Raw genomic sequence first — 22,994 nt, forward strand, 5'->3', positions numbered from 1 at the left:
GCTTACTGCAGTCACTACTTCAACCTTTACTGAACTACCATGAAAAATACTTTTAGACAGCTGAAGCAAGTATCCTTAGGGATGAGGGATCTGGCAGTGCCGTAATTGAGATTTCATACTTCTTTTTGGAGGCACAGGGGGAGTAGCTCAAATGGTAGAGCGCCCGCTTAGCACGTGAGAGGTAGCGGGATCGATGCCTGCATCCTCAAACTATTTAGTTTGGTTCAATCAGCACACATTGTTGTTGTAGCTCTGGATACTAACCCAACAAAACAACTATTTCCACCACTGGGCTTACTGCAGTCACTACTTCAACCTTTACTGAACTACCATGAAAAATATTTTTAGAGAGCTGAAGCAAGCATACTTTTTAAAAAGTATCCTTTCTTATGGACGAGGGATTTGGCAGTGCGGTCATTGAGATTTCTTACTTTGTTTTGGAGGCGCAGGGGGATTAGCTCAAATAGTAGAGCGCTCGCTTAGCATGCGAGAGGTAGCTGGATCGATGCCCGCATCCTCCAACTATTTAGTTTGGTTCAATCAGCACACTTTGTTGTTGTAGCTCTGGATACTAACCCAACAATACAACTATTTCCACCACTGGGCTTACTGCAGTCACTACTTCAACCTTTACTGAACTACCATGAAAAATACTTTTAGACAGCTGAAGCAAGCATACTTTTTAAAAAGTATCCTTTCTTATGGACGAGGGATTTGGCAGTGCGGTCATTGAGATTTGATACTTTGTGTTTGAGGCGCAGGGGGATTAGCTCAAATGGTAGAGCGCTCGCTTAGCATGTGAGAGGTAGCGGGATCGATGCCTGCATCCTCCAACTATTTAGTTTGGTTCAATCAGCACACTTTGTTGTTGTAGCTCTGGATACTAACCCAACAATACAACTATTTCCACCACTGGGCTTACTGCAGTCACTACTTCAACCTTTACTGAACTACCATGAAAAAAACTTTTAGACAGCTGAAGCAAGCATACTTTAAAAAAATTATCCTTTCTTATGGACGAGGGATTTGGCAGTGCGGTCATTGAGATTTCATACTTCTGTTTGGAGCTGCAGGGGGATTAGCTCAAATGGTAGAGCGCTCGCTTAGCATGCGGGAGGTAGTGGCATCGATGCCCGCATCCTCCAACTATTTAGTTTGGTTCAATCAGCACACATTGTTTTTGTAGCTCTGGATACTAACCCAACAATACAACTATTTCCACCACTGGGCTTACTGCAGTCACTACTTCAACCTTTACTGAACTACCATGAAAAATACTTTTAGACAGCTGAAGCAAGTATCCTTAGGGATGAGGGATCTTTCTTATGGCAGTGCCGTAATTGAGATTTCATACTTCTTTTTGGAGGCACAGGGGAGTAGCTCAAATGGTAGAGCGCCCGCTTAGCACGTGAGAGGTAGCGGGATCGATGCCTGCATCCTCAAACTATTTAGTTTGGTTCAATCAGCACACATTGTTGTTGTAGCTCTGGATACTAACCCAACAAAACAACTATTTCCACCACTGGGCTTACTGCAGTCACTACTTCAACCTTTACTGAACTACCATGAAAAATATTTTTAGAGAGCTGAAGCAAGCATACTTTTTAAAAAGTATCCTTTCTTATGGACGAGGGATTTGGCAGTGCGGTCATTGAGATTTCTTACTTTGTGTTGGAGGCGCAGGGGGATTAGCTCAAATAGTAGAGCGCTCGCTTAGCATGCGAGAGGTAGCTGGATCGATGCCTGCATCCTCCAACTATTTAGTTTGGTTCAATCAGCACACTTTGTTGTTGTAGCTCTGGATACTAACCCAACAATACAACTATTTCCACCACTGGGCTTACTGCAGTCACTACTTCAACCTTTACTGAACTACCATGAAAAATACTTTTAGACAGCTGAAGCAAGCATACTTTTTAAAAAGTATCCTTTCTTATGGACGAGGGATTTGGCAGTGCGGTCATTGAGATTTGATACTTTGTGTTTGAGGCGCAGGGGGATTAGCTCAAATGGTAGAGCGCTCGCTTAGCATGTGAGAGGTAGCGGGATCGATGCCTGCATCCTCCAACTATTTAGTTTGGTTCAATCAGCACACTTTGTTGTTGTAGCTCTGGATACTAACCCAACAATACAACTATTTCCACCACTGGGCTTACTGCAGTCACTACTTCAACCTTTACTGAACTACCATGAAAAAAACTTTTAGACAGCTGAAGCAAGCATACTTTTAAAAAATTATCCTTTCTTATGGACGAGGGATTTGGCAGTGCGGTCATTGAGATTTCATACTTCTGTTTGGAGCTGCAGGGGGATTAGCTCAAATGGTAGAGCGCTTGCTTAGCATGCGGGAGGTAGTGGCATCGATGCCCGCATCCTCCAACTATTTAGTTTGGTTCAATCAGCACACATTGTTTTTGTAGCTCTGGATACTAACCCAACAATACAACTATTTCCACCACTGGGCTTACTGCAGTCACTACTTCAACCTTTACTGAACTACCATGAAAAATACTTTTAGACAGCTGAAGCAAGTATCCTTAGGGATGAGGGATCTGGCAGTGCCGTAATTGAGATTTCATACTTCTTATTGGAGGCACAGGGGGAGTAGCTCAAATGGTAGAGCGCCCGCTTAGCACGTGAGAGGTAGCGGGATCGATGCCTGCATCCTCAAACTATTTAGTTTGGTTCAATCAGCACACATTGTTGTTGTAGCTCTGGATACTAACCCAACAAAACAACTATTTCCACCACTGGGCTTACTGCAGTCACTACTTCAACCTTTACTGAACTACCATGAAAAATATTTTTAGAGAGCTGAAGCAAGCATACTTTTTAAAAAGTATCCTTTCTTATGGACGAGGGATTTGGCAGTGCGGTCATTGAGATTTCATACTTTGTGTTGGAGGCGCAGGGGGTTAGCTCAAATGGTAGAGCGCTCGCTTAGCATGCGAGAGGTAGCGGGATCGATGCCTGCATCCTCCAACTATTTAGTTTGGTTCAATCAGCACACATTGTTGTTGTAGCTCTGGATACTAACCCAACAATACAACTATTTCCACCACTGGGCTTACTGCAGTCACTACTTCAACCTTTACTGAACTACCATGAAAAATACTTTTAGACAGCTGAAGCAAGCATACTTTTTAAAAAGTATCCTTTCTTATGGACGAGGGATTTGGCAGTGCGGTCATTGAGATTTCATACTTCTTGTTGGAGGCTCAGGGGATTAGCTCAAATGGTAGAGCGCTCGCTTAGCATGTGAGAGGTAGCGGGATCGATGCCTGCATCCTCCAACTATTTAGTTTGGTTCAATCAGCACACATTGTTGTTGTAGCTCTGGATACTAACCCAACAATACAACTATTTCCACCACTGGGCTTACTGCAGTCACTACTTCAACCTTTACTGAACTACCATGAAAAAAACTTTTAGACAGCTGAAGCAAGCATACTTTTTAAAAAGTATCCTTTCTAATGGACGAGGGATTTGGCAGTGCGGTCATTGAGATTTCATACTTCTTGTTGAAGGAACTAGGGGATTAGCTCAAATGGTAGAGCGCTCGCTTAGCATGTGAGAGGGAGCGGGATTGATGCCTGCATCCTCCAACTATTTAGTTTGGTTCAATCAGCACACATTGTTGTTGTAGCTCTGGATACTAACCCAACAATACAACTATTTCCACCACTGGGCTTACTGCAGTCACTACTTCAACCTTTACTGAACTACCATGAAAAATACTTTTAGACAGCTGAAGCAAGCATACTTTTTAAAAAAGTATCCTTTCTTATGGACGAGGGATTTGGCAGTGCGGTCATTGAGATTTCATACTTCTTGTTGGAGGCGCAGGGGGATTAGCTCAAATGGTAGAGCGCTCGCTTAGCATGTGAGAGGTAGCGGGATTGATGCCTGCATCCTCCAACTATTTAGTTTGGTTCAATCAGCACACATTGTTGTTGTAGCTCTGGATACTAACCCAACAATACAACTATTTCCACCACTGGGCTTACTGCAGTCACTACTTCAACCTTTACTGAACTACCATGAAAAATACTTTTAGACAGCTGAAGCAAGCATACTTTTTAAAAAGTATCCTTTCTTATGGACGAGGGATTTGGCAGTGCGGTCATTGAGATTTCATACTTCTTGTTGGAGGCTCAGGGGATTAGCTCAAATGGTAGAGCGCTCGCTTAGCATGTGAGAGGTAGCGGGATCGATGCCTGCATCCTCCAACTATTTAGTTTGGTTCAATCAGCACACATTGTTGTTGTAGCTCTGGATACTAACCCAACAATACAACTATTTCCACCACTGGGCTTACTGCAGTCACTACTTCAACCTTTACTGAACTACCATGAAAAATACTTTTAGACAGCTGAAGCAAGCATACTTTTTAAAAAGTATCCTTTCTTATGGACGAGGGATTTGGCAGTGCGGTCATTGAGATTTCATACTTCTTGTTGAAGGAACAGGGGGATTAGCTCAAATGGTAGAGCGCTCGCTTAGCATGTGAGAGGTAGCGGGATCGATGCCTGCATCCTCCAACTATTTAGTTTGGTTCAATCAGCACACATTGTTGTTGTAGCTCTGGATACTAACCCAACAATACAACTATTTCCACCACTGGGCTTACTGCAGTCACTACTTCAACCTTTACTGAACTACCATGAAAAATACTTTTAGACAGCTGAAGCAAGCATACTTTTTAAAAAGTATCCTTTCTTATGGACGAGGGATTTGGCAGTGCGGTCATTGAGATTTCATACTTCTTGTTGGAGGAACAGGGGATTAGCTCAAATGGTAGAGCGCTCGCTTAGCATGTGAGAGGTAGCGGGATTGATGCCTGCATCCTCCAACTATTTAGTTTGGTTCAATCAGCACACATTGTTGTTGTAGCTCTGGATACTAACCCAACAATACAACTATTTCCACCACTGGGCTTACTGCAGTCACTACTTCAACCTTTACTGAACTACCATGAAAAAACTTTTAGACAGCTGAAGCAAGCATACTTTTTAAAAAGTATCCTTTCTTATGGACGAGGGATTTGGCAGTGCGGTCATTGAGATTTCATACTTCTTGTTGAAGGAACAGGGGGATTAGCTCAAATGGTAGAGCGCTCGCTTAGCATGTGAGAGGTAGCGGGATCGATGCCTGCATCCTCCAACTATTTAGTTTGGTTCAATCAGCACACATTGTTGTTGTAGCTCTGGATACTAACCCAACAATACAACTATTTCCACCACTGGGCTTACTGCAGTCACTACTTCAACCTTTACTGAACTACCATGAAAAATACTTTTAGACAGCTGAAGCAAGCATACTTTTTAAAAAGTATCCTTTCTTATGGACGAGGGATTTGGCAGTGCGGTCATTGAGATTTCATACTTCTTGTTGAAGGAACAGGGGGATTAGCTCAAATGGTAGAGTGCTCGCTTAGCATGTGAGAGGTAGTGGGATCGATGCCTGCATCCTCCAAATATTTAGTTTGGTTCAATCAGCACACATTGTTGTTGTAGCTCTGGATACTAACCCAACAATACAACTATTTCCACCACTGGGCTTACTGCAGTCACTACTTCAACCTTTACTGAACTACCATGAAAAATACTTTTAGACAGCTGAAGCAAGCATACTTTTTAAAAATTATCCTTTCTTATGGACGAGGGATTTGGCAGTGCGGTCTTAGAGATTTCATACTTCTTGTTAGAGGCACAGGGGGATTAGCTCAAATGGTAGAGTGCTCGCTTAGCATGTGAGAGGTAGTGGGATTGATGCCTGCATCCTCCAACTATTTAGTTTGGTTCAATCAGCACACATTGTTGTTGTAGCTCTGGATACTAACCCAACAATACAACTATTTCCACCACTGGGCTTACTGCAGTCACTACTTCAACCTTTACTGAACTACCATGAAAAATACTTTTAGACAGCTGAAGCAAGCATACTTTTTAAAAAGTATCCTTTCTTATGGACGAGGGATTTGGCAGTGCGGTCATTGAGATTTCATACTTCTTTGGAGGAACAGGGGATTAGCTCAAATGGTAGAGCGCTCGCTTAGCATGTGAGAGGTAGCGGGATCGATGCCTGCATCCTCCAACTATTTAGTTTGGTTCAATCAGCACACATTGTTGTTGTAGCTCTGGATACTAACCCAACAATACAACTATTTCCACCACTGGGCTTACTGCAGTCACTACTTCAACCTTTACTGAACTACCATGAAAAATACTTTTAGACAGCTGAAGCAAGCATACTTTTTAAAAAAGTATCCTTTCTTATGGACGAGGGATTTGGCAGTGCGGTCATTGAGATTTCATACTTCTTGTTGGAGGAACAGGGGGATTAGCTCAAATGGTAGAGCGCTCGCTTAGCATGTGAGAGGTAGCGGGATCGATGCCTGCATCCTCCAACTATTTAGTTTGGTTCAATCAGCACACATTGTTGTTGTAGCTCTGGATACTAACCCAACAATACAACTATTTCCACCACTGGGCTTTCTGCAGTCACTACTTCAACCTTTACTGAACTACCATGAAAAATACTTTTAGACAGCTGAAGCAAGCATACTTTTAAAAAGATATCCTTTCTTATGAATGAGGGATTTGGCAGTACGGTCATTGAGATTTCATACTTCTTGTTGAAGGAACAGGGGATTAGCTCAAATGGTAGAGCGCTCGCTTAGCATGTGAGAGGTAGCGGGATTGATGCCTGCATCCTCCAACTATTTAGTTTGGTTCAATCAGCACACATTGTTGTTGTAGCTCTGGATACTAACCCAACAATACAACTATTTCCACCACTGGGCTTACTGCAGTCACTACTTCAACCTTTACTGAACTACCATGAAAAATACTTTTAGAGAGCTGAAGCAAGCATACTTTTTAAAAAGTATCCTTTCTTATGGACGAGGGATTTGGCAGTGCGGTCATTGAGATTTCATACTTCTTGTTGGAGGCTCAGGGGGATTAGCTCAAATGGTAGAGCGCTCGCTTAGCATGTGAGAGGTAGCGGGATCGATGCCTGCATCCTCCAACTATTTAGTTTGGTTCAATCAGCACACATTGTTGTTGTAGCTCTGGATACTAACCCAACAATACAACTATTTCCACCACTGGGCTTACTGCAGTCACTACTTCAACCTTTACTGAACTACCATGAAAAAAACTTTTAGACAGCTGAAGCAAGCATACTTTTTAAAAAGTATCCTTTCTAATGGACGAGGGATTTGGCAGTGCGGTCATTGAGATTTCATACTTCTTGTTGAAGGAACAGGGGGATTAGCTCAAATGGTAGAGCGCTCGCTTAGCATGTGAGAGGGAGCGGGATTGATGCCTGCATCCTCCAACTATTTAGTTTGGTTCAATCAGCACACATTGTTGTTGTAGCTCTGGATACTAACCCAACAATACAACTATTTCCACCACTGGGCTTACTGCAGTCACTACTTCAACCTTTACTGAACTACCATGAAAAATACTTTTAGACAGCTGAAGCAAGCATACTTTTAAAAAAGTATCCTTTCTTATGGACGAGGGATTTGGCAGTGCGGTCATTGAGATTTCATACTTCTTGTTGGAGGCGCAGGGGGATTAGCTCAAATGGTAGAGCGCTCGCTTAGCATGTGAGAGGTAGTGGGATTGATGCCTGCATCCTCCAACTATTTAGTTTGGTTCAATCAGCACACATTGTTGTTGTAGCTCTGGATACTAACCCAACAATACAACTATTTCCACCACTGGGCTTACTGCAGTCACTACTTCAACCTTTACTGAACTACCATGAAAAATACTTTTAGACAGCTGAAGCAAGCATACTTTTTAAAAAGTATCCTTTCTTATGGACGAGGGATTTGGCAGTGCGGTCATTGAGATTTCATACTTCTTGTTGGAGGCTGCAGGGGATTAGCTCAAATGGTAGAGCGCTCGCTTAGCATGTAGAGGTAGCGGGATCGATGCCTGCATCCTCCAACTATTTAGTTTGGTTCAATCAGCACACATTGTTGTTGTAGCTCTGGATACTAACCCAACAATACAACTATTTCCACCACTGGGCTTACTGCAGTCACTACTTCAACCTTTACTGAACTACCATGAAAAATACTTTTAGACAGCTGAAGCAAGCATACTTTTTAAAAAGTATCCTTTCTTATGGACGAGGGATTTGGCAGTGCGGTCATTGAGATTTCATACTTCTTGTTGAAGGAACAGGGGATTAGCTCAAATGGTAGAGCGCTCGCTTAGCATGTGAGAGGTAGCGGGATCGATGCCTGCATCCTCCAACTATTTAGTTTGGTTCAATCAGCACACATTGTTGTTGTAGCTCTGGATACTAACCCAACAATACAACTATTTCCACCACTGGGCTTACTGCAGTCACTACTTCAACCTTTACTGAACTACCATGAAAAATACTTTTAGACAGCTGAAGCAAGCATACTTTTTAAAAAGTATCCTTTCTTATGGACGAGGGATTTGGCAGTGCGGTCATTGAGATTTCATACTTCTTGTTGGAGGCGCAGGGGATTAGCTCAAATGGTAGAGCGCTCGCTTAGCATGTGAGAGGTAGCGGGATCGATGCCTGCATCCTCCAACTATTTAGTTTGGTTCAATCAGCACACATTGTTGTTGTAGCTCTGGATACTAACCCAACAATACAACTATTTCCACCACTGGGCTTACTGCAGTCACTACTTCAACCTTTACTGAACTACCATGAAAAAAACTTTTAGACAGCTGAAGCAAGCATACTTTTAAAAAAGTATCCTTTCTTATGGATGAGGGATTTGGCAGTGCGGTCATTGAGATTTCATACTTCTTGTTGAAGGAACAGGGGGATTAGCTCAAATGGTAGAGTGCTCGCTTAGCATGTGAGAGGTAGCGGGATCGATGCCTGCATCCTCCAACTATTTAGTTTGGTTCAATCAGCACACATTGTTGTTGTAGCTCTGGATACTAACCCAACAATACAACTATTTCCACCACTGGGCTTACTGCAGTCACTACTTCAACCTTTACTGAACTACCATGAAAAATACTTTTAGACAGCTGAAGCAAGCATACTTTTTAAAAAGTATCCTTTCTTATGGACGAGGGATTTGGCAGTGCGGTCATTGAGATTTCATACTTCTTGTTGGAGGTCACAGGGGATTAGCTCAAATGGTAGAGTACTCGCTTAGCATGTGAGAGGTAGTGGGATCGATGCCTGCATCCTCCAAATATTTAGTTTGGTTCAATCAGCACACATTGTTGTTGTAGCTCTGGATACTAACCCAACAATACAACTATTTCCACCACTGGGCTTACTGCAGTCACTACTTCAACCTTTACTGAACTACCATGAAAAATACTTTTAGACAGCTGAAGCAAGCATACTTTTTAAAAATTATCCTTTCTTATGGACGAGGGATTTGGCAGTGCGGTCTTAGAGATTTCATACTTCTTGTTGGAGGCACAGGGGGATTAGCTCAAATGGTAGAGTGCTCGCTTAGCATGTGAGAGGTAGTGGGATTGATGCCTGCATCCTCCAACTATTTAGTTTGGTTCAATCAGCACACATTGTTGTTGTAGCTCTGGATACTAACCCAACAATACAACTATTTCCACCACTGGGCTTACTGCAGTCACTACTTCAACCTTTACTGAACTACCATGAAAAATACTTTTAGACAGCTGAAGCAAGCATACTTTTTAAAAAGTATCCTTTCTTATGGACGAGGGATTTGTCAGTGCGGTCATTGAGATTTCATACTTCTTTTTGGAGGAGTAGGAGGATTAGCTCAAATGGTAGAGTGCTCGCTTAGCATGTGAGAGGTAGCGGAATCGATGCCTGCATCCTCCAACTATTTAGTTTGGTTCAATCAGCACACATTGTTGTTGTAGCTCTGGATACTAACCCAACAATACAACTATTTCCACCACTGGGCTTACTGCAGTCACTACTTCAACCTTTACTGAACTACCATGAAAAATACTTTTAGACAGCTGAAGCAAGCATACTTTTTAAAAAGTATCCTTTCTTATGGACGAGGGATTTGGCAGTGCGGTCATTGAGATTTCATACTTCTTGATTGGAGGCAGGGGGATTAGCTCAAATGGTAGAGCGCTCGCTTAGCATGTGAGAGGTAGCGGGATCGATGCCTGCATCCTCCAACTATTTAGTTTGGTTCAATCAGCACACATTGTTGTTGTAGCTCTGGATACTAACCCAACAATACAACTATTTCCACCACTGGGCTTACTGCAGTCACTACTTCAACCTTTACTGAACTACCATGAAAAATACTTTTAGACAGCTGAAGCAAGCATACTTTTTAAAAAAGTATCCTTTCTTATGGACGAGGGATTTGGCAGTGCGGTCATTGAGATTTCATACTTCTTGTTGAAGGCACAGGGGGATTAGCTCAAATGGTAGAGCGCTTGCTTAGCATGAGAGAGGTAGCAGGGAAATCGATGCCTGCATCCTCCAACTATTTAGTTTGGTTCAATCATTGTTGTTGTAGCTCTGGATACTAACCCAACAATACAACTATTTCCACCACTGGGCTTACTGCAGTCACTACTTCAACCTTTACTGAACTACCATGAAAAATACTTTTAGACAGCTGAAGCAAGCATACTTTTTAAAAAGTATCCTTTCTTATGGACGAGGGATTTGGCAGTGCGGTCATTGAGATTTCATACTTCTTGTTGGAGGCGCAGGGGATTAGCTCAAATGGTAGAGCGCTTGCTTAGCATGTGAGAGGTAGCGGGATCGATGCCTGCATCCTCCAACTATTTAGTTTGGTTCAATCAGCACACATTGTTGTTGTAGCTCTGGATACTAACCCAACAATACAACTATTTCCACCACTGGGCTTACTGCAGTCACTACTTCAACCTTTACTGAACTACCATGAAAAATACTTTTAGACAGCTGAAGCAAGCATACTTTTTAAAAAGTATCCTTTCTTATGGACGAGGGATTTGGCAGTGCGGTCATTGAGATTTCATACTTCTTGATTGGAGGAAGGGGGATTAGCTCAAATGGTCGAGCGCTCGCTTAGCATGTGAGAGGTAGCGGGATCGATGCCTGCATCCTCCAACTATTTAGTTTGGTTCAATCAGCACACATTGTTGTTGTAGCTCTGGATACTAACCCAACAATACAACTATTTCCACCACTGGGCTTACTGCAGTCACTACTTCAACCTTTACTGAACTACCATGAAAAATACTTTTAGACAGCTGAAGCAAGCATACTTTTTAAAAAGTATCCTTTCTTATGGACGAGGGATTTGGCAGTGCGGTCATTGAGATTTCATACTTCTTGTTGGAGGCGCAGGGGGATTAGCTCAAATGGTAGAGCGCTCGCTTAGCATGTGAGAGGTAGCGGGATCGATGCCTGCATCCTCCAACTATTTAGTTTGGTTCAATCATTGTTGTTGTAGCTCTGGATACTAACCCAACAATACAACTATTTCCACCACTGGGCTTACTGCAGTCACTACTTCAACCTTTACTGAACTACCATGAAAAATACTTTTAGACAGCTGAAGCAAGCATACTTTTTAAAAAGTATCCTTTCTTATGGACGAGGGATTTGGCAGTGCGGTCATTGAGATTTCATACTTCTGATTGGAGCCGCAGGGGGATTAGCTCAAATGGTAGAGCGCTCGCTTAGCATGCGAGAGGTAGCGGGATCGATGCCCGCATCCTCCAACTATTTAGTTTGGTTCAATCAGCACACATTGTTGTTGTAGCTCTGGATACTAACCCAACAATACAACTATTTCCACCACTGGGCTTACTGCAGTCACTACTTCAACCTTTACTGAACTACCATGAAAAAATACTTTTAGACAGCTGAAGCAAGCATACTTTAAAAAAAGTATCCTTTCTTATGGACGAGGGATTTGGCAGTGCGGTCATTGAGATTTCATACTTCTTGTTGGAAGGCACAGGGGGATTAGCTCAAATGGTAGAGCGCTCGCTTAGCATGTGAGAGGTAGCGGGATCGATGCCTGCATCCTCCAACTATTTAGTTTGGTTCAATCAGCACACATTGTTGTTGTAGCTCTGGATACTAACCCAACAATACAACTATTTCCACCACTGGGCTTACTGCAGTCACTACTTCAACCTTTACTGAACTACCATGAAAAATACTTTTAGACAGCTGAAGCAAGCATACTTTTTAAAAAGTATCCTTTCTTATGGACGAGGGATTTGGCAGTGCGGTCATTGAGATTTCATACTTCTTGTTGGAGGCTGCAGGGGGATTAGCTCAAATGGTAGAGCGCTCGCTTAGCATGTGAGAGGTAGCGGGATCGATGCCTGCATCCTCCAACTATTTAGTTTGGTTCAATCAGCACACATTGTTGTTGTAGCTCTGGATACTAACCCAACAATACAACTATTTCCACCACTGGGCTTACTGCAGTCACTACTTCAACCTTTACTGAACTACCATGAAAAATACTTTTAGACAGCTGAAGCAAGCATACTTTTTAAAAAAGTATCCTTTCTTATGGACGAGGGATTTGGCAGTGCGGTCATTGAGATTTCATACTTCTTGTTGGAAGCACAGGGGATTAGCTCAAATGGTAGAGCGCTTGCTTAGCATGTGAGAGGTAGCGGGATCGATGCCTGCATCCTCCAACTATTTAGTTTGGTTCAATCAGCACACATTGTTGTTGTAGCTCTGGATACTAACCCAACAATACAACTATTTCCACCACTGGGCTTACTGCAGTCACTACTTCAACCTTTACTGAACTACCATGAAAAATACTTTTAGACAGCTGAAGCAAGCATACTTTTTAAAAAAGTATCCTTTCTTATGGACGAGGGATTTGGCAGTGCGGTCATTGAGATTTCATACTTCTTGTTGAAGGAACAGGGGGATTAGCTCAAATGGTAGAGCGCTTGCTTAGCATGTGAGAGGTAGCGGGATCGATGCCTGCATCCTCCAACTATTTAGTTTGGTTCAATCAGCACACATTGTTGTTGTAGCTCTGGATACTAACCCAACAATACAACTATTTCCACCACTGGGCTTACTGCAGTCACTACTTCAACCTTTACTGAACTACCATGAAAAATACTTTTAGACAGCTGAAGCAAGCATACTTTTTAAAAAGTATCCTTTCTTATGGACGAGGGATTTGGCAGTGCGGTCATTGAGATTTCATACTTCTTGTTGGAGGCGCAGGGGGATTAGCTCAAATGGTAGAGCGCTCGCTTAGCATGTGAGAGGTAGCGGAATCGATGCCTGCATCCTCCAACTATTTAGTTTGGTTCAATCAGCACACATTGTTGTTGTAGCTCTGGATACTAACCCAACAATACAACTATTTCCACCACTGGGCTTACTGCAGTCACTACTTCAACCTTTACTGAACTACCATGAAAAATACTTTTAGACAGCTGAAGCAAGCATACTTTTTAAAAAGTATCCTTTCTTATGGACGAGGGATTTGGCAGTGCGGTCATTGAGATTTCATACTTCTTGTTGGAAGCACAGGGGGATTAGCTCAAATGGTAGAGCGCTCGCTTAGCATGTGAGAGGTAGCGGGATCGATGCCTGCATCCTCCAACTATTTAGTTTGGTTCAATCAGCACACATTGTTGTTGTAGCTCTGGATACTAACCCAACAATACAACTATTTCCACCACTGGGCTTACTGCAGTCACTACTTCAACCTTTACTGAACTACCATGAAAAATACTTTTAGACAGCTGAAGCAAGCATACTTTAAAAAAAGTATCCTTTCTTATGGACGAGGGATTTGGCAGTGCGGTCATTGAGATTTCATACTTCTGATTGGAGCTGCAGGGGGATTAGCTCAAATGGTAGAGCGCTCGCTTAGCATGTGAGAGGTAGCGGGATCGATGCCTGCATCCTCCAACTATTTAGTTTGGTTCAATCAGCACACATTGTTGTTGTAGCTCTGGATACTAACCCAACAATACAACTATTTCACCACTGGGCTTACTGCAGTCACTACTTCAACCTTTACTGAACTACCATGAAAAATACTTTTAGACAGCTGAAGCAAGCATACTTTTTAAAAAGTATCCTTTCTTATGGACGAGGGATTTGGCAGTGCGGTCATTGAGATTTCATACTTCTTGTTGGAGGAACAGGGGATTAGCTCAAATGGTAGAGCGCTTGCTTAGCATGCGAGAGGTAGCGGGATCGATGCCTGCATCCTCCAACTATTTAGTTTGGTTCAATCAGCACACATTGTTGTTGTAGCTCTGGATACTAACCCAACAATACAACTATTTCCACCACTGGGCTTACTGCAGTCACTACTTCAACCTTTACTGAACTACCATGAAAAATACTTTTAGACAGCTGAAGCAAGCATACTTTTTAAAAAAAGTATCCTTTCTTATGGACGAGGGATTTGGCAGTGCGGTCATTGAGATTTCATACTTCTTGTTGGAGGAACAGGGGGATTAGCTCAAATGGTAGAGCTCTTGCTTAGCATGTGAGAGGTAGCGGGATCGATGCCTGCATCCTCCAACTATTTAGTTTGGTTCAATCAGCACACATTGTTGTTGTAGCTCTGGATACTAACCCAACAATACAACTATTTCCACCACTGGGCTTACTGCAGTCACTACTTCAACCTTTACTGAACTACCATGAAAAATACTTTTAGACAGCTGAAGCAAGCATACTTTTTAAAAAGTATCCTTTCTTATGGACGAGGGATTTGGCAGTGCGGTCATTGAGATTTCATACTTCTTGTTGGAGGAGCAGGGGGATTAGCTCAAATGGTAGAGCGCTTGCTTAGCATGCGAGAGGTAGCGGGATCGATGCCTGCATCCTCCAACTATTTAGTTTGGTTCAATCAGCACACATTGTTGTTGTAGCTCTGGATACTAACCCAACAATACAACTATTTCCACCACTGGGCTTACTGCAGTCACTACTTCAACCTTTACTGAACTACCATGAAAAATACTTTTAGACAGCTGAAGCAAGCATACTTTTTAAAAAGTATCCTTTCTTATGGACGAGGGATTTGGCAGTGCGGTCATTGAGATTTCATACTTCTTGTTGGAAGCACAGGGGGATTAGCTCAAATGGTAGAGCGCTCGCTTAGCATGAGAGAGGTAGCAGAATCGATGCCTGCATCCTCCAACTATTTAGTTTGGTTCAATCATTGTTGTTGTAGCTCTGGATACTAACCCAACAATACAACTATTTCCACCACTGGGCTTACTGCAGTCACTACTTCAACCTTTACTGAACTACCATGAAAAATACTTTTAGACAGCTGAAGCAAGCATACTTTTAAAAAAAGTATCCTTTCTTATGGACGAGGGATTTGGCAGTGCGGTCATTGAGATTTCATACTTCTTGTTGGAGGCACAGGGGGATTAGCTCAAATGGTAGAGCGCTTGCTTAGCATGTGAGAGGTAGCGGGATCGATGCCCGCATCCTCCAACTATTTAGTTTGGTTCAATCATTGTTGTTGTAGCTCTGGATACTAACCCAACAATACAACTATTTCCACCACTGGGCTTACTGCAGTCACTACTTCAACCTTTACTGAACTACCATGAAAAATACTTTTAGACAGCTGAAGCAAGCATACTTTTTAAAAAGTATCCTTTCTTATGGACGAGGGATTTGGCAGTGCGGTCATTGAGATTTCATACTTCTGATTGGAGCCGCAGGGGGATTAGCTCAAATGGTAGAGCGCTTGCTTAGCATGCGAGAGGTAGCGGGATCGATGCCCGCATCCTCCAAATATTTAGTTTGGTTCAATCAGCACACATTGTTGTTGTAGCTCTGGATACTAACCCAACAATACAACTATTTCCACCACTGGGCTTACTGCAGTCACTACTTCAACCTTTACTGAACTACCATGAAAAATACTTTTAGACAGCTGAAGCAAGCATACTTTTTAAAAAGTATCCTTTCTTATGGACGAGGGATTTGGCAGTGCGGTCATTGAGATTTCATACTTCTTGTTGGAAGCACAGGGGGATTAGCTCAAATGGTAGAGCGCTTGCTTAGCATGTGAGAGGTAGCGGGATCGATGCCTGCATCCTCCAACTATTTAGTTTGGTTCAATCAGCACACATTGTTGTTGTAGCTCTGGATACTAACCCAACAATACAACTATTTCCACCACTGGGCTTACTGCAGTCACTACTTCAACCTTTACTGAACTACCATGAAAAATACTTTTAGACAGCTGAAGCAAGCATACTTTTTAAAAAGTATCCTTTCTTATGGACGAGGGATTTGGCAGTGCGGTCATTGAGATTTCATACTTCTTTTTGGAGGCACAGGGGGATTAGCTCAAATGGTAGAGCGCTCGCTTAGCATGTGAGAGGTAGCGGGATCGATACCTGCATCCTCCAACTATTTAGTTTGGTTCAATCAGCACACATTGTTGTTGTAGCTCTGGATACTAACCCAACAATACAACTATTTCCACCACTGGGCTTACTGCAGTCACTACCTCAAACTTTACTGAACTACCATGAAAAATACTTTTAGACAGCTGAAGCAAGCATACTTTTTAAAAAGTATCCTTTCTTATGGACGAGGGATTTGGCAGTGCGGTCATTGAGATTTCATACTTCTTGTTGGAGGCACAGGGGGATTAGCTCAAATGGTAGAGCGCTTGCTTAGCATGTGAGAGGTAGCGGGATCGATGCCCGCATCCTCCAACTATTTAGTTTGGTTCAATCAGCACACATTGTTGTTGTAGCTCTGGATACTAACCCAACAATACAACTATTTCCACCACTGGGCTTACTGCAGTCACTACTTCAACCTTTACTGAACTACCATGAAAAATACTTTTAGACAGCTGAAGCAAGCATACTTTTTAAAAAGTATCCTTTCTTATGGACGAGGGATTTGGCAGTGCGGTCATTGAGATTTCATACTTCTTTTGGAGCTGCAGGGGGATTAGCTCAAATGGTAGAGCGCTCGCTTAGCATGTGAGAGGTAGCAGAATCGATGCCTGCATCCTCCAACTATTTAGTTTGGTTCAATCAGCACACATTGTTGTTGTAGCTCTGGATACTAACTCAACAATACAACTATTCCCACCACTGGGCTTACTGCAGTCACTACTTCAACCTTTACTGAACTACCATGAAAAATACTTTTAGACAGCTGAAGCAAGCATACTTTTTTTAAAGTATCCTTTCTTATGGACGAGGGATTTGGCAGTGCGGTCATTGAGATTTCATACTTCTTTTGATGAAGTAGCAGGGGGATTAGCTCAAATGGTAGAGCGCTCGCTTAGCATGTGAGAGGTAGCGGGATCGATGCCTGCATCCTCCAACTATTTAGTTTGGTTCAATCAGCACACATTGTTGTTGTAGCTCTGGATACTAACCCAACAATACAACTATTTCCACCACTGGGCTTACTGCAGTCACTACTTCAACCTTTACTGAACTACCATGAAAAATACTTTTAGACAGCTGAAGCAAGCATACTTTTTAAAAAAGTATCCTTTCTTATGGACGAGGGATTTGGCAGTGCGGTCATTGAGATTTCATACTCTTGTTGGAGGAACAGGGGGATTAGCTCAAATGGTAGAGCGCTTGCTTAGCATGCGAGAGGTAGCGGGATCGATGCCTGCATCCTCCAACAATTTAGTTTGGTTCAATCAGCACACATTGTTGTTGTAGCTCTGGATACTAACTCAACAATACAACTATTTCCACCACTGGGCTTACTGCAGTCACTACTTCAACCTTTACTGAACTACCATGAAAAATACTTTTAGACAGCTGAAGCAAGCATACTTTTTAAAAAGTATACTTTCTTATGGACGAGGGATTTGTCAGTGCGGTCATTGAGATTTCATACTTCTTTTTGGAGGCGTAGGGGGATTAGCTCAAATGGTAGAGCGCTCGCTTAGCATGTGAGAGGTAGCAGAATCGATGCCTGCATCCTCCAACTATTTAGTTTGGTTCAATCAGCACACATTGTTGTTGTAGCTCTGGATACTAACCCAACAATACAACTATTTCCACCACTGGGCTTACTGCAGTCACTACTTCAACCTTTACTGAACTACCATGAAAAATACTTTTAGACAGCTGAAGCAAGCATACTTTTTAAAAAAAGTATCCTTTCTTATGGACGAGGGATTTGGCAGTGCGGTCATTGAGATTTCATACTTCTTGTTGAAGGAACAGGGGATTAGCTCAAATGGTAGAGCGCTCGCTTAGCATGTGAGAGGTAGCGGGATCGATGCCTGCATCCTCCAACTATTTAGTTTGGTTCAATCAGCACACATTGTTGTTGTAGCTCTGGATACTAACCCAACAATACAACTATTTCCACCACTGGGCTTACTGCAGTCACTACTTCAACCTTTACTGAACTACCATGAAAAATACTTTTAGACAGCTGAAGCAAGCATACTTTTTAAAAAAGTATCCTTTCTTATGGACGAGGGATTTGGCAGTGCGGTCATTGAGATTTCATACTTCTTGTTGGAGGCACAGGGGATTAGCTCAAATGGTAGAGCGCTTGCTTAGCATGTGAGAGGTAGCGGGATCGATGCCTGCATCCTCCAACTATTTAGTTTGGTTCAATCAGCACACATTGTTGTTGTAGCTCTGGATACTAACCCAACAATACAACTATTTCCACCACTGGGCTTACTGCAGTCACTACTTCAACCTTTACTGAACTACCATGAAAAATACTTTTAGACAGCTGAAGCAAGCATACTTTTTAAAAAGTATCCTTTCTTATGGACGAGGGATTTGGCAGTGCGGTCATTGAGATTTCATACTTCTTGTTGGAGGTGCAGGGGGATTAGCTCAAATGGTAGAGCGCTCGCTTAGCATGTGAGAGGTAGCGGGATCGATGCCTGCATCCTCCAACTATTTAGTTTGGTTCAATCAGCACACATTGTTGTTGTAGCTCTGGATACTAACCCAACAATACAACTATTTCCACCACTGGGCTTACTGCAGTCACTACTTCAACCTTTACTGAACTACCATGAAAAATACTTTTAGACAGCTGAAGCAAGCATACTTTTTAAAAAGTATCCTTTCTTATGGACGAGGGATTTGGCAGTGCGGTCATTGAGATTTCATACTTCTTGTTGGAGGAACAGGGGGATTAGCTCAAATGGTAGAGCGCTTGCTTCGCATGCGAGAGGTAGCGGGATCGATGCCTGCATCCTCCAACTATTTAGTTTGGTTCAATCAGCACACATTGTTGTTGTAGCTCTGGATACTAACCCAACAATACAACTATTTCCACCACTGGGCTTACTGCAGTCACTACTTCAACCTTTACTGAACTACCATGAAAAATACTTTTAGACAGCTGAAGCAAGCATACTTTTTAAAAAGTATCCTTTCTTATGGACGAGGGATTTGGCAGTGCGGTCATTGAGATTTCATACTTCTTGTTGGAGGCACAGGGGGATTAGCTCAAATGGTAGAGCGCTCGCTTAGCATGTGAGAGGTAGCGGGATCGATGCCTGCATCCTCCAACTATTTAGTTTGGTTCAATCAGCACACATTGTTGTTGTAGCTCTGGATACTAACCCAACAATACAACTATTTCCACCACTGGGCTTACTGCAGTCACTACTTCAACCTTTACTGAACTACCATGAAAAATACTTTTAGACAGCTGAAGCAAGCATACTTTTTAAAAAGTATCCTTTCTTATGGACGAGGGATTTGGCAGTGCGGTCATTGAGATTTCATACTTCTTGTTGGAGGAACAGGGGGATTAGCTCAAATGGTAGAGCGCTCGCTTAGCATGTGAGAGGTAGCGGGATCGATGCCTGCATCCTCCAACTATTTAGTTTGGTTCAATCAGCACACATTGTTGTTGTAGCTCTGGATACTAACCCAACAATACAACTATTTCCACCACTGGGCTTACTGCAGTCACTACTTCAACCTTTACTGAACTACCATGAAAAATACTTTTAGACAGCTGAAGCAAGCATACTTTTTAAAAAGTATCCTTTCTTATGGACGAGGGATTTGGCAGTGCGGTCATTGAGATTTCATACTTCTTGTTGGAGGCACAGGGGGATTAGCTCAAATGGTAGAGCGCTTGCTTAGCATGTGAGAGGTAGCGGGATCGATGCCTGCATCCTCCAACTATTTAGTTTGGTTCAATCAGCACACATTGTTGTTGTAGCTCTGGATACTAACCCAACAATACAACTATTTCCACCACTGGGCTTACTGCAGTCACTACTTCAACCTTTACTGAACTACCATGAAAAATACTTTTAGACAGCTGAAGCAAGCATACTTTTTAAAAAAGTATCCTTTCTTATGGACGAGGGATTTGGCAGTGCGGTCATTGAGATTTCATACTTCTTGTTGGAGGCACAGGGGATTAGCTCAAATGGTAGAGCGCTTGCTTAGCATGTGAGAGGTAGCGGGATCGATGCCTGCATCCTCCAACTATTTAGTTTGGTTCAATCAGCACACATTGTTGTTGTAGCTCTGGATACTAACCCAACAATACAACTATTTCCACCACTGGGCTTACTGCAGTCACTACTTCAACCTTTACTGAACTACCATGAAAAATACTTTTAGACAGCTGAAGCAAGCATACTTTTTAAAAAGTATCCTTTCTTATGGACGAGGGATTTGGCAGTGCGGTCATTGAGATTTCATACTTCTTGTTGGAGGCACAGGGGGGATTAGCTCAAATGGTAGAGCGCTTGCTTAGCATGTGAGAGGTAGCGGGATCGATGCCCGCATCCTCCAACTATTTAGTTTGGTTCAATCAGCACACATTGTTGTTGTAGCTCTGGATACTAACCCAACAATACAACTATTTCCACCACTGGGCTTACTGCAGTCACTACTTCAACCTTTACTGAACTACCATGAAAAATACTTTTAGACAGCTGAAGCAAGCATACTTTTTAAAAAAGTATCCTTTCTTATGGACGAGGGATTTGGCAGTGCGGTCATTGAGATTTCATACTTCTTGTTGGAGGCTGCAGGGGGATTAGCTCAAATGGTAGAGCGCTCGCTTAGCATGTGAGAGGTAGCGGGATCGATACCTGCATCCTCCAACTATTTAGTTTGGTTCAATCAGCACACATTGTTGTTGTAGCTCTGGATACTAACCCAACAATACAACTATTTCCACCACTGGGCTTACTGCAGTCACTACTTCAACCTTTACTGAACTACCATGAAAAATACTTTTAGACAGCTGAAGCAAGCATACTTTTTAAAAAGTATCCTTTCTTATGGACGAGGGATTTGACAGTGCGGTCATTGAGATTTCATAGTTCTTGTTGGAGGAACAGGGGGATTAGCTCAAATGGTAGAGCGCTTGCTTAGCATGCGAGAGGTAGCGGGATCGATGCCTGCATCCTCCAACTATTTAGTTTGGTTCAATCAGCACACATTGTTGTTGTAGCTCTGGATACTAACTCAACAATACAACTATTTCCACCACTGGGCTTACTGCAGTCACTACTTCAACCTTTACTGAACTACCATGAAAAATACTTTTAGACAGCTGAAGCAAGCATACTTTTTAAAAAGTATCCTTTCTTATGGACGAGGGATTTGGCAGTGCGGTCATTGAGATTTCATACTTCTTGTTGGAGGCACAGGGGGATTAGCTCAAATGGTAGAGCGCTCGCTTAGCATGTGAGAGGTAGCGGGATCGATGCCTGCATCCTCCAACTATTTAGTTTGGTTCAATCAGCACACATTGTTGTTGTAGCTCTGGATACTAACCCAACAATACAACTATTTCCACCACTGGGCTTACTGCAGTCACTACTTCAACCTTTACTGAACTACCATGAAAAATACTTTTAGACAGCTGAAGCAAGCATACTTTTTAAAAAGTATCCTTTCTTATGGACGAGGGATTTGGCAGTGCGGTCATTGAGATTTCATACTTCTTGTTGGAGCACAGGGGATTAGCTCAAATGGTAGAGCGCTTGCTTAGCATGCGAGAGGTAGCGGGATCGATGCCTGCATCCTCCAACTATTTAGTTTGGTTCAATCAGCACACATTGTTGTTGTAGCTCTGGATACTAACCCAACAATACAACTATTTCCACCACTGGGCTTACTGCAGTCACTACTTCAACCTTTACTGAACTACCATGAAAAATACTTTTAGACAGCTGAAGCAAGCATACTTTTTAAAAAGTATCCTTTCTTATGGACGAGGGGTTGGCAGTGCGGTCATTGAGATTTCATACTTCTTGTTGGAGCTGCAGGGGGATTAGCTCAAATGGTAGAGCGCTCGCTTAGCATGTGAGAGGTAGCGGGATCGATACCTGCATCCTCCAACTATTTAGTTTGGTTCAATCAGCACACATTGTTGTTGTAGCTCTGGATACTAACCCAACAATACAACTATTTCCACCACTGGGCTTACTGCAGTCACTACTTCAACCTTTACTGAACTACCATGAAAAATACTTTTAGACAGCTGAAGCAAGCATACTTTTTAAAAAGTATCCTTTCTTATGGACGAGGGATTTGGCAGTGCGGTCATTGAGATTTCATACTTCTTGTTGGAGGCACAGGGGGATTAGCTCAAATGGTAGAGCACTTGCTTAGCATGAGAGAGGTAGCAGAATCGATGCCTGCATCCTCCAACTATTTAGTTTGGTTCAATCATTGTTGTTGTAGCTCTGGATACTAACCCAACAATACAACTATTTCCACCACTGGGCTTACTGCAGTCACTACTTCAACCTTTACTGAACTACCATGAAAAATACTTTTAGACAGCTGAAGCAAGCATACTTTAAAAAAAGTATCCTTTCTTATGGACGAGGGATTTGGCAGTGCGGTCATTGAGATTTCATACTTCTTGTTGGAGGCACAGGGGGATTAGCTCAAATGGTAGAGCGCTCGCTTAGCATGTGAGAGGTAGCGGGATCGATGCCCGCATCCTCCAACTATTTAGTTTGGTTCAATCATTGTTGTTGTAGCTCTGGATACTAACCCAACAATACAACTATTTCCACCACTGGGCTT

The 22,994-nt window shown here is 42.5% G+C and overlaps 3 non-coding genes across 3 annotated transcripts; all 3 read left to right on the forward strand.

Annotated features, from left to right (window-relative positions):
• The first annotated feature begins 11,623 nt into the window (after nt 1-11,623).
• On the forward strand, nt 11,624-11,696 carry trnaa-agc. The gene has a single exon. It is a non-coding gene; the product is annotated as a tRNA-Ala (tRNA).
• Nucleotides 11,697-15,670: 3,974 nt separating this feature from the next.
• trnaa-agc lies at nt 15,671-15,743 on the forward strand. The gene has a single exon. It is a non-coding gene; the product is annotated as a tRNA-Ala (tRNA).
• A 7,098-nt stretch (nt 15,744-22,841) lies between these two features.
• Nucleotides 22,842-22,914, forward strand: trnaa-agc. Its single transcript has one exon. It is a non-coding gene; the product is annotated as a tRNA-Ala (tRNA).
• The last annotated feature ends 80 nt before the right edge of the window (nt 22,915-22,994 follow it).

The sequence above is a fragment of the Oncorhynchus gorbuscha genome, unplaced genomic scaffold (assembly GCF_021184085.1).
Source record: "Oncorhynchus gorbuscha isolate QuinsamMale2020 ecotype Even-year unplaced genomic scaffold, OgorEven_v1.0 Un_scaffold_2802, whole genome shotgun sequence".
NCBI classification, from domain to species: Eukaryota; Metazoa; Chordata; class Actinopteri; order Salmoniformes; family Salmonidae; genus Oncorhynchus; species Oncorhynchus gorbuscha.